General features: G+C 43.7%; 1 non-coding gene across 1 annotated transcript; it reads left to right on the forward strand.

The window, feature by feature from the left end:
* The first annotated feature begins 6,727 nt into the window (after positions 1-6,727).
* Positions 6,728-6,811, forward strand: Trnas-gga. The gene is given in 2 exon segments: positions 6,728-6,767; positions 6,777-6,811. It is a non-coding gene; the product is annotated as a tRNA-Ser (tRNA).
* The last annotated feature ends 10,710 nt before the right edge of the window (positions 6,812-17,521 follow it).

Genomic DNA, 17,521 nt, shown 5'->3' on the forward strand with positions numbered 1-17,521 from the left:
ATTTAATGGTAAGACAGAGATTTAGGAACCAGCTTTTAAATTGTAAGACATTTCCAGGGGTAGATGTGAACAATGACTAGAATTTATTGGTTATGAACCGTAGATTAAAAAAACTGCAAAAAGGTGGGAATGTAAGGAGATGGGACCTGGATAAACTGAAAGAACAATAGGCTGTAGAGAGTTTCAGATAGAGCATTAGGGGACGGTTGAAAAGAACGGAACAAAGAAATACACTAGAAGAAGAATGGATAGCTATGAGGGACGAAATAGTTAAGGCAGCAAAGGATCAAGTACGTAAAACGACGAGGGCTGGTAGACACCCCTTGGGAAAAAATGAGATATTGAATTTAATTGATGAAAGGAGAAAATACACAGATATTTGAACTGCATCACCTCGTTTCAGAGAGTTCCGCAACCTCTACAGAAAATTGGAATAGAGATCAACATAAACATCATTTCCGCCCTTTTAATTGCTCACGAAAACCACACACTGCATGTTGTAATACCATACAGTGAGAGCTTTAGAGCTGGTGATCCAGATTGCTGTACACACCGGTATCTCTAATACCCAATAGCACGTCCTCTTGCATTGATGCATGCCTGTATTTGTCGTGGCGAGCTATCCACAATTTTATCAAGGCACGATAGATCCAGATTGTCCAACTCCACGACGGCGATTCCGCGGAGATCCCCAAGTGGTTAGTGGGGCACGTCGTCTATAAACAGCGCTTTTAAATCTATCCCAGGCACGTTCGATTGTGTTCATGTCTAGCCACTCTAGTCGAGCGAAGTCGTTATCGTGAAGAAAGTCATTCACAAGATGTGCACGATGGGGGCGCGAATTGTCGTCCATGACGACAAATGCCTCACCAACGTGCCGACGATATGGTTGCACTATCTGTCGCAGGATGGCATTCATGTATCGCACAACCATCACGGGGCCTTCCATGACCACCAGTGCCGTACGTCGGCCCCACATAATGCCACCTCGAAACAGCAGGGAAATTTCACCTTGCTGCACACGCTGGACAATGTGTCTAAGGCGTTCAGCCTGACCGGGTTGCCTCCAGACAGGTCTCCGACAATTGTTTGGTTGAAGGCATATGCGACAGTCATCGATGAGGAGAACGTGATGCCACCCCTGAGCGGTCCATTCAGAACGTTGTTGGGCCCATCTTTAACCTGCAGCATGGTGTCTTGGTCGTAAAGATGGTTCAAATGGCTTTGAGCACCATGGGACTTAACTTCTAAGGTCATCAGTCCCCTAGAACTTAGAACTACTTAAACCTAACGAACTTAAGGGCATCACACACACACATCCATGCCCGAGGCAGGATTCGAACCTGCGACCGTAGCGGTTGCGCGGTTCCAGACTGTACCGCCACCCCGGCCGGCGGTCGTAAAGATGGACCTCGCCATTTACGTCAGGAGTGAAGTTGCGCATCATGTAGACTATGGCGCACAGTTTGAGTCGTAACACGACGTTCTGTGGCTGCACGAAAACCATTATTGAATATGGTGGCGATGCTGTCAGGGTTACTCCGAGCCATAATCTGTCGGTAGAGGTGATCCACCGCAGTAGTAGTCCTTGGGCGGCCTGAGTGAGGCATGTCATCGACAGTTCCAGTCTCTCCGTATCCCCTCCATGTCCGAACAACATCGCTTTGCTTCACTCCGAAACGCCTGGACACTTCCCTTGCTGAGAGCCCTTCCTGGCACAAAGTAACAACGCGGACGCGATCAAACCGTGGCATTGACCGTCTAGGCATGGTTGAACTACAGATAACACGAGCCGTGTACCTCCTTCCTGGTGGAATGACTGGAACTGATCGGCTGTCGGATCCCCTCCATCTAATAGGCGCTGCTCATGCGTAGTTCTTTACATGTTTGGGAGGGTTTAGCGACATCTCTGACAATTCAAAGAGGTTGTCTCTGTGATACAATATCCACAGTCAACGTCTCTCTTGAGGAGTTCTTGGAGCCGGGGTGATAAAATACTTTTTTAGATGTGTGTATAAAAATGCATTAAACGAAGCGGGTGAAAAGGAATACAAAAATGAGATCGACACGAATTGCAAAATGGCTAAGAAGGGATGGCTAGAGGACACATATAGGGATTTAGAGGCATATGTCACGAGGGGTGTGGTAGATACTACCTACAGCAAAGTTAGAGAGCTTTGGGGAATATAGAACCACGTATATGAATACCAAGAGCTCAGATGGAAAACTAGTCCTAAGCAGAAAGGTGGAATGCTTATATAGAGGGTCCATAGCAGGCCAATGTACTTGATGGTAATATTATGGAAATGGAAGAGGACGTAGATGATGATGAAATTGGAGATACGATACTGCATGAGGAATATGACAGAGCACTGAAGGACCTAAGTTGAAACAAGGCCGCGGGATTAGACAACATTCCATTAGAACTACTGATAGCCTCGAGAGAACCAGCAATGATAAAAACTCTACCATCTGGTGAGCAAGGTGTATAAGACAGGTGAAATACCCCAGACTTCAAGAAGAATATAATAAATCCAATCTCAAAGAAAGCAGGTGTTGACAGCTGTGAACATTACCGAACTGCCAGTTTGACTCACGGCTGCAAAATTCTAAACGAATTCTTTACAGACGAATGGAAAAAACTGATAAAGGCCGGCCTCGGAGAAAATCAGTTTGGATTTTGCAGAAATGTTGGAACCAGTGAAGCAATACTGACCCTACGGCATATCTTAGAAGATAGATTAAGGAAAGCCAGATCTACATTTCTAGCTTTTGTAGACTTAGAGAAAGCTTTTGATAATTTTGACTGGAATACTCTGTCAAATTCTGAAGGTGGTAGAGGTCAAATACAGGGAGCGAAAGGCTATTTACAATTTGTACAGAAACCAGAAGGCAGTTGTAAGAGTTGAGGGGCACGAGAGGGAAACAGTGGTGGAGGGAGCGATGCAGGGTTGCAGCCTATCTCCGATGTTATTCAATCTGTATACTGAGCAAGCAGTAAAGGAAACAAAAGAAAAATTTGGAGTAGGTATTAAAATCGATGGAGAAGAAATAAAAACCTTCGAGGTTAGCCAGTGACATTGTAATTCTGTCAGAGACAGCGAAGGACCAGGAAAAGTAGTTGAATGGAATAGACAGTGTTTTGAAAGGAGGATAAAAGATGAACATCAAGAATAGCAAAACGAAGATAATGGAATGTAGTCGAATTAAATCAGGTGATGGTGAGGGAATTAGATTAGGAAATGATACACTTATAGTAGTAGATGAGTTTTGCTATTTGGGGAGCAAAGTAACTGATGGTGGTCGAAACTGAGAAGATATAAAATGTAGGCTGACAGTGGCAAGGGAAGGGTTTCTGAAAAAGACCAATTTGTTAATTTCGAGTATAGATTTAAATATCAGGAAGTTTTTCCTGAAAGTAATTGTGTGGAGTATAACCATGTGTGGAAGTGAAACATGGACGATAAATAGTTTAGACAAGAAGAAAATAGAAGCTTTCGAAATGAGGCGCTACAGAAGGGGCTGATGATTATATGGGTAGATCTAATGAGAAGGTACTGAACAGAATTGGAGAGAAGAGGAATTTGTGGCACTACTTGACTGTAAGAAGAGATCTGTTGGTAGAACACGTTCTGAGGCATCAAGGAATCATCAATTTAGTATTGGAGGGAAGTGCAGAGAGTAAAAATCGTAGAGGGAGACCAAGGCATGAATACACTAAATAGATTTAGAAGGATGTAAGTTGCAGTTGTTACACGGAGATGAAGAAACTTGCACAATATGGAGTAGCATTGAGAGCTGTATCAAACCAGTCTCTTGACTGAAGACGACAACAACAACATTGGCTGTACTATCCTGTAAGAACGTGTTTTACGCTAGGAGATACACATTTTATTTTTTAATGTTAATCATCATACAACCATTCTAAACATAAATTGTTGTTCCATTAGGAACAAAATAACACAGATGGAGATTTAGAGGAGGTAAGGAATTGTAACTAAAATGAAATAGAACCAACATAAGGATTAGAAATAATGAATTCGATTACATAGGAGCTGGCCGTTGTGACCGAGTGGTTCTAGGCGCTTCATTCCTGAACCGCGCGGCTGCTGCGGTTGCAGATTCGAATCCTGCCTCGGGTATGTATGTGCTATGTCCGTAGGTTAGTTAGGTTTAACCTAAGTTCAAAAATGGCTCTGAGCACTATGGGACTTAACTTCTGAGGTCATCAGTCCCCTAGAACTTAGAACTACTTAAACCTAAGTAACCTAAGGACAGCACACACTTCCATGCCCGAGGCACGATTCGTACCTGCGACCGTAGCGGTAGCGCGGTTCCAGATTGTAGCGCCTAGAACAGCAGAGCCATTTGAACCATTTGAATTACACAGAAAAAAATATAAAATTGCGAAAAGGAGGAAATTAAATTATACGTAATATATAAAAAAAGTAACTAAAATCGAATAGTAAAGTATTTTAAATAAGGAAGAGCAAATTAAGTACGATGATTAAAATGCCGCAGTAAAGCTTTAGAACTAGAAACTTACATCTAAACCAATTAATGTAATAAAAATAGGAAAGTTATTCCGAGAAAGATATAAACCTATGAATAAGCATCTGATGAGATTTGAACTGACAATCTTTCGCATGTGAGAATGTGTCTAAATCAGAAAACTTCGTTTTAATTCACCACATTGCTGGTTTTATGGCTTATAGCTGTATCTTCATGTGCAGTGCATACATTTAAAAACTGTGAAACACTGTGTTGGAAATTTGTTCTATTATATACCGTTTATTTGAAGACTTGTACTCATTAGAAATTATTACATTAATCATGGGTAAAGAAAACATTCTTAGTTAAGGTCTTGCTATTCATAGATCGTTATCAATCGTTTTAAAACTCTATGCGTGGCAATACCTTGACTAACAAAGTTCGGTTCGCACATGATGGGTTAATGTAATAATTTTCATTGAGTACAAGTCTTCGGCGAACCTTCATGCAATAGCACAAATTAGCAACATATTTTGTAGTTATATTTATATTTTTAAATGTGTGGGTAGCCCCTGAAGATGTAACTGTAAACCGTGAATCTGGTTGAGTAATCAGTTCAGACCAAGTCTTACCAACTGTCAGCGGTGTTTTCATTCGTTATGTCTTTCAGAAGCTGGTTCAAAATGGTTCAAATGGCTCTGAGCACCATGGGACTCAATTTCTGAGGTCATCAGTCCCCTAGAACTTAGAACTACTTGAACCTAACTAACCTAGGGACATCACATACATCTATGCCCGAGGCAGGATTCGAACCTGCAACCGCAGCGGTCTCGCGGTTCCAGACTGTAGCGCCTAGAACCGCTCGGCCACCCCGGCCGGCTCAGAAGCTGGGGATGCGCTACATATAAAGTGACTTGCTGGGGATTATTGTTGATGAATCTAACATTCAAGCGCTGCCAGAACCCGTAACAGTCGGAGAAAATTTATTAACATAGTGTGATGACTGCGTATTCTCGGATGTTCTTGCACATGCGCCGACATGCGTTACAGGCTACATTACATTTAAATGCCAAAATAGAGACTGAACATCACTTACATTTCGTGGGGATCTTTACTATTCAAAGCCAGGAAGGGGAAACCAAGTGTTTTACTTACAGGCAGAATTCACTGCTTTTCGCAGAAGCAGAGTATGTAAACAAACAAAAAAAACGAAGTACAACATTTGTGCTCCGTTCTGAGACAAAATTTCCTGTGGTTAATGACGCAGATATTTCTCTTTATGTAAGAACAATAACAGTTATGGGGATTAGGAGTTTGATTCATGAAACATGGAAGCCATGAAGTAACGTGCCACAAGGAGGAAACAGTTAAGGATTACATCTTCGTCTGGTACACAGCAATAGAAATCTGGAACGGGCTACATTTACATCTGCTTCTCGAATAATCGAGTGATTTATTTTTCATATTAGCTGTCGTTCCCTTAGTCCTAAGGTGTAATACTATATATATCATGCTACTTGATTTCATTTGCGATATTTTTATTGAACCTAATCGAGAGTAAAACGAACGAGTAACACTTCATAGAGCCTGTGGTGCTTCGCATTTGCAGTGTAACCACACTGCTGCACTGCACTCAATACGTCCTCGCTGTGACGTCAGAGGGGTCCAGCCAATAACAAACATTTTCGTGTGACGTGTCTCATGCGAGGCGTTTTGGATACACTAAGCTAGATGCACTTCCGTGAGAGTTCAATTTGCGGCAGTTAAACTACGGCACATTTTCTCTCCGATTTGGTCGGTCGGACTGTCGATATCTGCTGGTTCCTGTGCTGCCTACTTTCACGTTATTACACTTTCTGGGGAGATCGATACATACTTTTGGTTTAAAGGAACTTATTGTAATTTCAATCGTTTGCACTCACTTGGGATGAGCTTAGTATCACTATTCCCGATGTCGTGATTATGTACAGCAAATCATTTATTTTTTCATTTACATTGTGATCGAAGCAGACTGTGAGTGATTTTCAGTCCATGGCGCACGTGGGCCGGGTATCAATGCAATCCATGGTCATCCATGCCTGTAATACGAATAAACACCCCCTCTCAATCTGCAGCAAGTCAGGTAGATTCATGTAAACCTTTCTTGAGAACAGTTCTCTTAATATAACATATTTTGTATTTCACTTAAATATTTCATATAACGTTCATTAACAACTGTCAATGTCCGAAGGGGCCGGCCGGAGTGGCCGAGCGGTTAAAGGCGCTACAGTCTGGAACCGCACGACCGCTACGGTCGCAGGTTCGAATCCTGCCTCCGGCATGGATGTGTCTGATGTCCTTAGGTTAGTTAGGTTTAAGTAGTTCTAAGTTCTAGGGGACTTATGACCACAGCAGTTGAGTCCTATAGTGCTCAGAGCCATTTGAACCACTTTTTGAATGTCCGAAGGTCTGTCCCACGAAAACGGCACTTTTCTCATGATCCTTTACTTATGTTTCGTAACAATCTTTCGTCCTGTTGATACTGATCTATTTCCGTTTTGTCTCTGATTTACCCCCTGTTTAGTTTTCGTTTTTACTCTGCTTTTTGTTTTGTTTCTACACAATTCTCATCCTCCACATTCTGTAAATTAGTGCAGAATTTTTTATCACGTCCATCACCTTCAGTGCAACGAGGGAATTTTCCAGCGATATCTCACTGTTGGCTACCCAAATGTTACTTCTTTTATCCCTTTTATTTCCTACCCTTATTGTTATTCGATTTTAAAATAAGTCCAATGTCAATGTTTTCTACGATAAATTTTCTTTGATAAGCGCTGATAAATTACATTATCACCAGCTCAATCTGCATCATTTAATAAGTAGGAATTTAACGGTCGCAGTTATTAGTGATGCCTATCTCAGCTACAATCTGATGTTTTATGGTCACAGTAATGCAGTTGGAGTGTTATCTCATGCACCAACAGTGTGCGATCGCACACTAATCGTCAGCTTTGAGGGAACGCCTTGTTTCACCAGATCTGGGGTGGCAGGAATTAGCACAACTTACCTTGTCTGTCTGCGAGATACTTGGTAAGGAAGCTTAAGTGACCCGTCTTAGCCGGTATTGGGCACAGTTAGCACCAATATTTACCCCATATTTACCCACACACGTGTAAATGGTTCTTCTTTGCCAGGATTTTGACGTTTCTAGGCATTTTGAACTGTAAAATCTTTTGGGAAACTGTCCAGCCGGAGACATTTTTTTTTTTTTTTTTTTTTTTTTTTTGCAGAGTAAATTTATTTTCATTTATAAATTACTTAAGTCTAAGACAACCTGATAATTTAAATTTTTGGTCTATATTATAATACTAAAATTCGATTTTAATATAAGTGGCTTGAGCTTTTATTAACCTTGTGTCTGGTGTATTTTGTTGTTGGTTGCTACGTAGCATGTATAGAGGCGTGAGAGTTTTCGTATTGTAGCGTGTATAGAGGCGTGAGAGTTTTCGTATTCGAGACATCGAAGTAATACGTAGGTTCGGTGGCGAATCAGTAAGTTTAACACGAATGTTGACTAGGAGCCAAAGTAGAAATAAGGCAGATTGAGGTTCATTATCTAAATAATTACGTAATGATGAAGTCCACCGTAACCTTAAATGGTGTCAGAGGCAATGAGTAACTGCGTCCCTAGATCACACATTTTGTTTTATTAAACCGCGGTGCGATCATCACTGTGCGGGATTCTGTGTTTCTAATTTTAGGCTACTTTGTTGGTGAGATTTGTGCATGCGCAGTACGATACTATATGCTGAAGGAAGTTAACCACTTTGTCGTTCCTGACACTTATTATTGGGATGTGAAGGATGCTCAGTGCACGAGATATGAGTGTTCTTAAGATGAAACACTTCAGGCGGTCAACTAACAAGCCAATAAGCTAGTTGGTCATAATACGAATGGGAACGGCATTGCGGATGAGTCAGAATGGGAGCCACTTAACGAAGTACACTCCTGGAAATGGAAAAAAGAACACATTGACACCGGTGTGTCAGACCCACCATACTTGCTCCGGACACTGCGAGAGGGCTGTACAAGCAATGATCACACGCACGGCACAGCGGACACACCAGGAACCGTGGTGTTGGCCGTCGAATGGCGCTAGCTGCGCAGCATTTGTGCACCGCCGCCGTCAGTGTCAGCCAGTTTGCCGTGGCATACGGAGCTCCATCGCAGTCTTTAACACTGGTAGCATGCCGCGACAGCGTGGACGTGAACCGCATGTGCAGTTGACGGACTTTGAGCGAGGGCGTATAGTGGGTATGCGGGAGGCCGGGTGGACGTACCGCCGAATTGCTCAACACGTGGGGCGTGAGGTCTCCACAGTACATCGATGTTGTCGCCAGTGGTCGGCGGAAGGTGCACTTGCCCGTCGACCTGGGACCGGACCGCAGCGACGCACGGATGCACGCCAAGACCGTAGGATCCTACGCAGTGCCATAGGGGACCGCACCGCCACTTCCCAGCAAATTAGGGACACTGTTGCTCCTGGGGTATCGGCGAGGACCATTCGCAACCGTCTCCATGAAGCTGGGCTACGGTCACGCACACCGTTAGGCCGTCTTCCGCTCACGCCCCAACATCGTGCAGCCCGCCTCCAGTGGTGTCGCGACAGGCGTGAATGGAGGGACGAATGGAGACGTGTCGTCTTCAGCGATGAGAGTCGCTTCTGCCTTGGTGCCAATGATGGTCGTATGCGTGTTTGGCGCCGTGCAGGTGAGCGCCACAATAAGGACTGCATACGACCGAGGCACACAGGGCCAACACCCGGCATCATGGTGTGGGGAGCGATCTCCTACACTGGCCGTACACCACTGGTGATCGTCGAGGGGACACTGAATAGTGCACGGTACATCCAAACCGTCATCGAACCCATCGTTCTACCATTCCTAGACCGGCAAGGGAACTTGCTGTTCCAACAGGACAATGCACGTCCGCATGTATCCCGTGCCACCCAACGTGCTCTAGAAGGTGTAAGTCAACTACCCTGGCCAGCAAGATCTCCGGATCTGTCCCCCATTGAGCATGTTTGGGACTGGATGAAGCGTCGTCTCACGCGGTCTGCACGTCCAGCACGAACGCTGGTCCAACTGAGGCGCCAGGTGGACATGGCATGGCAAGCCGTTCCACAGGACTACATCCAGCATCTCTACGATCGTCTCCATGGGAGAATAGCAGCCTGCATTGCTGCGAAAGGTGGATATGCTCTGTTGCCTGTGTCTATGTGCCTGTGGTTCTGTCAGTGTGATCATGTGATGTATCTGACCCCAGGAATGTGCCAATAAAGTTTCCCCTTCCTGGGACAATGAATTCACGGTGTTCTTATTTCAATTTCCAGGAGTGTATTTGGAGAGGTATACGAGAATACTAATAACACAGTGGATGTGAATGCTCAAGTGAGCCAGCCAGTCACAATGGCCAGACAAGTAGTAAGACAAGGAAAGGATACTGATGGAATTAGTGATCTAATGCTGCTACTCACTAGCCAAAATATGGAAAGGGATTGATAGCTAGATAAGAAAGGTAAGGAACTGAATCAGAAGCTATAGGAACAATTCATGGAAGAGGATAAAAAAGATGGTGAAAAGGAGAAGAGTCTAGAGGTCTTGGTGGAAAGGGACAAAACATTTTACGGAAAACTAAGAAAAATTAAGAGGGAGGCAAAAGCGACGTTACAGAAGTATGATGCAAGGATAAATGAAAACACTTATCAATTTAAACGACTTCTGACTGTAGTAAACAAAGTAAAAGCGATGAACAGCGTCAGGATGACATGTAGATGCAGTAATGAAAAGAATGGGTAAAGTAGAGAGAGGTAGTTGTGGGAAAGTTCTGGATAATGCGGGAAGGCGACTAGCGGAATTTGAGTAGAAATTCAGAAGTGATAATAGGGGAGAAATGCAATGCAAGGCAATATCTGCAGTACTGGTGCCAGAGGCACCAGAAATACAGGAACTGGTAAGATGTAAGGAGACTCAGGAATGAGTCAATAGACAGAAAAATTAAAGGGAGGACGAAACGGATGAGGAGTTGAGCCGCAATAAAGCAATAGTAGTGGGGGTCTTAGGAGCCGAAAGTAGCTTTGTGGAAATGGAATATAGCACGCCATCAGTATTGGATGTTGTTCTAGTCGAGCGGGGCAGGCTCGTTCAGTCTGGAACAGTACAGACCCAAGGGATGAGTAGTCTTGCGTCAGTTCCCGGCCAACACTCGGTGGCATCGGAGAAGAAGACTGCAAACTTTTCTTGAACGTCCATAAGTTTCACGCCTTTACGGAAGATGACACTGCTCTAGATGCCAAGGCCTGGGTTGTACAGTCTGATGTTTTCCACCCACAGGGTCAGCATAACATCGGCAGGATTTTGCCTGTGGTTACCCTGAAACAGAAGCATTAAACAGGCTCCGTCCTATTGCTCGAAGACGTTCGTCGGTTGCGGAATTTTGCGAGACGTTTCTAGCGATGTACTGTTCAGTGGAGGCGCAAGCACGCATAAAAGATTATGTTGGGTCAAAGCTTCATCAGTTCTAGGATGCGCAGTGCAGTGAAATTCTTCGAGCGGATGTTTCAGAAAAATCTGTTCTTAGATGGGTACTTTTGCGTGCTGTTATCTCGACGCGGAACAATAAAAGAGGTTCTATCCTAGTATTCGGTGATGTTCGTCGTTCGTGGAATTTAGAGAGAAGTTTATAGCGATATACAGATCAGCAGAGGTGCAAGATGGCAATAGAGGTGAGATTATTTTGAGTCGAGACTTCGTTAACTCTGGGATGTGCAGACTGGTAAGATTATTCGAGCATATTTTTCAGAAAAATCAATTATTGGACGTGTCGCTCACTGCTGCAAAGCTGATAAGACTCTGCTTTGAACCACCAACAGACGCTTTTGGGTAGGCGTTCTGACGATGAGAAAATTTTCAGGTGCCTGCTACAAGGCCTGGAACACGAGTATATCAACAGTAGTAGTAACGTAAGCAGTTGGGAAAGGGAGATCGAGTGCCCAGTAGGCATGCCTCAGAGAACATATCTTGAGAGAAATGAGTGGCTCCACTATCGTAGTCGAGATAATCACAGTAATGACCACACACGTACAAGGGAGGAAAGCAGAGGCAGGACAAACGACAAGGATGATAGCAATGAGGAGGAGTAAGAGAGGGTCTTCGTACCTATCTATATGTTCCACGGACTTGCGAACATTAGACGTTTATTTTTTAAAAACAATGAGTGGGATTAGCAGCAGTGGACACGTAAGGAAGAGGAGAGTTGAAGAAGCACAAGTAGTAGGAATGCAAATGCTCTATTTCAGGCATTAAGAGTCAATTGAGAAACCTAAAAGATATTGAATTATTAACCTGGTGAGCGATTGCAGAGACAGGTGAACTGCATGGAATTTTGTGTTTATGATTAGGTATAGTTCTTAAGTTCAAAGAATGAAGTGTTAATTGACATTAGAGTCTAGCTCTGACGTAATATACAAAGAAACGAAGCTGTCACCCTAAAGTGTGAAATGCCTGATTGGAAAACTAATTTCAACAAATATTGAGGCTGTAGTGTGTAAAGTTAAACAATATGTAATTAGTTTAAAGACGGTCATGATTTTTGTATGTGCTTTCTTTCATGCATTGTTTCTGGGAACCATTTCCCTTCTGCTGCCTTGCTGGCACTAAAGTGCGCGTCATTTATGTTGGCGGCCGAGTTTAGGTTCGTTCTGCGCATCTGACGTCACAAAACACAGTCAGCCAATGAACAGAAAACGACGTTGCCAGATCTCGACTGCAGTGCAGAGCATGGACGAGTGTCTTCAGTTTTAGGAACGTTCAGCCATAAATAAAGTAATAGAACAAAAGCAATGTCTTGATAGCAGACTTTCTTTTATACTGCTTTTTCGCAATAAAGAACAGCGGTAATTGTTTATTTCCTATTGTACTTCGACGAAGCGTGAGTAATTCATGATTATACCAACAGTGTTGGTCAGTATTTTGCGTGACGTGTTATACTCCTCATTGCATCACGTAAGTGGACGAGCCGCGATAGCGTAACATTTAAGGTGTTTGGCTTCTGCATGAAAGGTTATGAGTTCAAACCTTATGTGGTGCTCAATATTTTCATTATTTAAAAACAATATCGAAGTGCCTTACTTCACGAATTATATTTGTTTGAATGCAATTTTTGGAAATTTCTAGTGCTTTGTCTCTTCATTAACCCTTTCGCTGCTGCAGACACGTGCTCCCCGCATTCCGCGCTGTGGGCAATTTCGTCATCACTGCACTGCTCGCCTGTGCAGACACATGGTGTTACCACTGCTTTGACACGCTTATCATTCGATTTCACAAAAACTATTTGGCCCAAAACTTGGATTTTTACACGGCTTCTTGACTGATACCTTCCCCCCATAAATGACTTAATTTTGTTTCGATGTTCAACGCAGTTATTATGCAGCATTAAATGTAGTAAAGAATTGCACGAAATTTTGAAGAGTTTGCAGAGGTAGAAGTCCATAGCGTATACTTTCCGTATGGTCGATTTTAGTTGCCACAATGTTGAGAATGAAATGTGGACAAGATACCTAAATTTCATATAAAATTTACTGTATAACAATATCTCATTTATGTACTACAAAGGTGTCGTATGTAATATTGAGAAATATTCCGTCTTTCGCGGCTGTAATAAAAGTTTTATTTACACCGGACGCGTTTGGCTTTATTTTAAAGCACTTCAATCAATGAAAGGTATGGCACATACACAACGGTACTCATGTTCTCTTTCTTGTTTTTGTTCCACAGTCGCAGTTTTACCAATGGTAAAATGTATTCCTCCTCTGCAACTGTAATAAGCGTCTTATTTAGACCAGACGCGTTTTTCTCTTTTGAAGCATCTTCAGTGGACAGTATTTTGTCTCCTCAATTGCCAAGTTACCTATCGTAGTTTTGTGCTGCGGTAACACAATATTCATCGTTTGTGTCGGCTGATCAGTGTTTTAGCAAATAAATGCTGTTTGTGTGTGCCACGCGCAAAAATTATATTTGACATAGCTCAGAGCACATAACTGATACACAGTATATTCAAGTCCTAATGTTTTTGTAAGTCCACAGTTTTGTTTAATGTATTTTGTCTACTTCCTTTTGATTGATTGAAGTGCTTTAAAATAAAGCCAAACGTGCTCAGTGTAAATAAAACTTTTGTTAGAGTCACGAAAGACGGAATATTTCTCAATATTACATACGACACCTTTGTAGTACATAAATGAGATATTGTTATACAGTAAATTTTATATGAAATTTAGGTATCTTGTCCACATTTCATTCTCAACATTGTGGCAACTAAAATCGACCATACGGAAAGTATACTCTATGGACTTTTACCTGTGCAAACTCTTCAAAATTTCGTGCAATGGTTTACTATATTTAATGCTGCATAATAACTGCGTTGAACATCGAAACAAAATTAAGTCATTTATGGGGGGAAGGTATCAGTCAAGAAGATGTGTAAAAATCTAAGTTTTTGGCCAAATAATTTTTGTGGAATCGAATGATAAGAGTGTCAAAGCAGTCGGAATACGATGTGTCTGCACAGGCGAGCAGTGCAGTGACAAAATCGCGCACAGCGCGGAATGCAGGGAACACGTCTTTGTAGCAGCGAAAGGGTTAATGCGGCCGTGGTGGCTTTACTTCATGAACTGCGCGCTCCCCCCTAAACGTAAGCTTGCGAACTATGCTATACTATGGTGCTGCTTCTATTGGCGCGTGCGTCGTGTGCAACTGGCAACGCAGCAATCTCCCGCGTCTGGGCGGGCATGCGCGAGCCGCCAAGATAAAAGAATTGAACTATAGTTTCACAAGCTACGACAATGTCACGAATAAAATAGTGACTCGTATATGCAATAAGTTTCCTTTACTTTACGTGTATGGTCGCAAACTTTTTTAATAGGTTACCGGTTTTGGTATATAATGACCATCATCAGGTCTGCAGCAAAAAATTAGGAAAACATAAATTTACTGTCAAAAAGACGGGCTTGGGATGGGTAATAGCCTAGCTGGCACTTTAGCAGACGTTTTTATCAATGATTTAGAATGTAAATTTTTTGCCAAGTATCCACAACCAAAAGATAAAACGATTTATTAGAAACGATATGTCGATGACATTTTATTACTGATTGAGGGTGACACCAGTAAGGTCAACACATTTGCCCAAGCAATAGGTAGCAAGCACCCAAAAATAACTTTTACCACTGAAATAGAAGAAGATCGCTCCATTAACTACCTTGACCTTACTATTAGGAAAGTTAATAACAAACATAAGTTTTCGATTTTTAGAAAACCAACTTGTACAGATAGTGTCCTCATTGCCAGTTCATGCCATCCTCCCCGATACATAAAAGCTTCCTTCACTTCCATGGTTCATCTGCTCCTTCGTCTACCTTTGGGCGAAAACGAAATACGTAAAGAACTTTGCATTTTAAAGCAAATTGCGGTAGCTAACGGCTCTTCTGTAAATGACATCACGCGCCCCTACAGTAGGCTAAAGAAACGTTTAACAAACAGCAGGCCCACACACACACACACACACACACACACACACACACACACACACACACACACACACAAAATAGATCTGGCAAAGATAGAATGAAAGCCATTCCGGTGAAATTTAACGACAAAATGTCCCTGCAAATAGAAAAATGTTTTAAAAAGTCTGATGTCAGATGTGGCTTTCAGGTTCACAACATCCTAAACCTGCGAATAAAACATAAACTGACAGGGAAGTATGACAAATTTGATAGCTCCGGAGTATACAGGATTGACAGCAGTAGCTGTGACAAATATTATATCGGTCAAACAGGCCACTCTTTTAAATTAAGGTTTAAAGAACACTCACAGCCACGGAACAAAACTGCTTTGGGACAGCATTTATCTGAAGCTGGTCATTCCACAGGGACGCTGATCATTTAGTTATTGAAAACTAGTGTATGCCGACATTAGCGACATCTGGTGAACCTACAACATAAACATCTTGTGGCTACTGCACCGCAGCTTGTTTTGAACAGTAGTGCTACTGACAACATGACTCGTCCATATGATGTTATTTATACACTCCTGGAAATTGAAATAAGAACACCGTGAATTCATTGTCCCAGGAAGGGGAAACTTTATTGACACATTCCTGGGGTCAGATACATCACATGATCACACCGACAGAACCACAGGCACATAGACACAGGCAACAGAGCATGCACAATGTCGGCACTAGTACAGTGTATATCCACCTTTCGCAGCAATGCAGGCTGCTATTCTCCCATGGAGACGATCGTAGAGATGCTGGATGTAGTCCTGTGGAACGGCTTGCCATGCCATGTCCACCTGGCGCCTCAGTTGGACCAGCGTTCGTGCTGGACGTGCAGACCGCGTGAGACGACGCTTCATCCAGTCCCAAACATGCTCAATGGGGGACAGATCCGGAGATCTTGCTGGCCAGGGTAGTTGACTTACACCTTCTAGAGCACGTTGGGTGGCACGGGATACATGCGGACGTGCATTGTCCTGTTGGAACAGCAAGTTCCCTTGCCGGTCTAGGAATGGTAGAACGATGGGTTCGATGACGGTTTGGATGTACCGTGCACTATTCAGTGTCCCCTCGACGATCACCAGTGGTGTACGGCCAGTGTAGGAGATCGCTCCCCACACCATGATGCCGGGTGTTGGCCCTGTGTGCCTCGGTCGTATGCAGTCCTGATTGTGGCGCTCACCTGCACGGCGCCAAACACGCATACGACCATCATTGGCACCAAGGCAGAAGCGACTCTCATCGCTGAAGACGACACGTCTCCATTCGTCCCTCCATTCACGCCTGTCGCGACACCACTGGAGGCGGGCTGCACGATGTTGGGGCGTGAGCGGAAGACGGCCTAACGGTGTGCGGGACCGTAGCCCAGCTTCATGGAGACGGTTGCGAGTTGCCCTCGCCGATACCCCAGGAGCAACAGTGTCCCTAATTTGCTGGGAAGTGGCGGTGCGGTCCCCTACGGCACTGCGTAGGATCCTACGGTCTTGGCGTGCATCCGTGCGTCGCTGCGGTCCGGTCCCAGGTCGACGGGCACGTGCACCTTCCGCCGACCACTGGCGACAACATCGATGTACTGTGGAGACCTCACGCCCCACGTGTTGAGCAATTCGGCGGTATGTCCACCCGGCCTCCCGCATGCCCACTATACGCCCTCGCTCAAAGTCCGTCAACTGCACATGCGGTTCACGTCCACGCTGTCGCGGCATGCTACCAGTGTTAAAGACTGCGATGGAGCTCCGTATGCCACGGCAAACTGGCTGGCACTGACGGCGGCGGTGCAAAAATGCTGCGCAGCTAGCGCCATTCGACGGCCAACACCACGGTTCCTGGTGTGTCCGCTGTGCCGTGCGTGTGATCATTGGTTGTACAGCCCTCTCGCAGTGGCCGGAGCAAGTATGGTGGGTCTGACACACCGGTGTCAATGTGTTCTTTTTTCCATATCCAGGAGTGTATGTATCTGACGATGCTTGTGCTGATTCTGCATTTAACATTTGACGATGCAACTATGGCTGTAGTACATTAGGACTTTGTTTTTATGAAACAGGTATGCCTCTTCATACTTAAAGCGTACACATGCATATATTGTCAGTAGTACTTTGATTATGGTATATGTATTTTTTTAAGCTGTAGACAATCTGTGAGTGTATTTATGTTTTCCTCATTTTTTGCTGCAGATCTGATGATGGTCATTATAGACCAAAACCGTAATCTGTTAACAAAAAGTTTGTGACCACAGACGTAAAGTAAAGGAAACTATAGTGTATTTTTGCTGATTGTGTTAGTTCTCCTTGGTTGGTGGAGAGAGTTGTGGTATTGTGTTTGGGAACTTTGGTGTCCACATAAAAATGTGTTGACCACTGTCCATGTCCAGTTATGCACAATCTTCATTTATGTCTGTGATGTCCGTGCCTGAGAGTGATGTAACCATCCAAACCTATTT

This window comes from Schistocerca americana, chromosome 2, assembly GCF_021461395.2.
Source record: "Schistocerca americana isolate TAMUIC-IGC-003095 chromosome 2, iqSchAmer2.1, whole genome shotgun sequence".
Classification (NCBI taxonomy): Eukaryota; Metazoa; Arthropoda; class Insecta; order Orthoptera; family Acrididae; genus Schistocerca; species Schistocerca americana.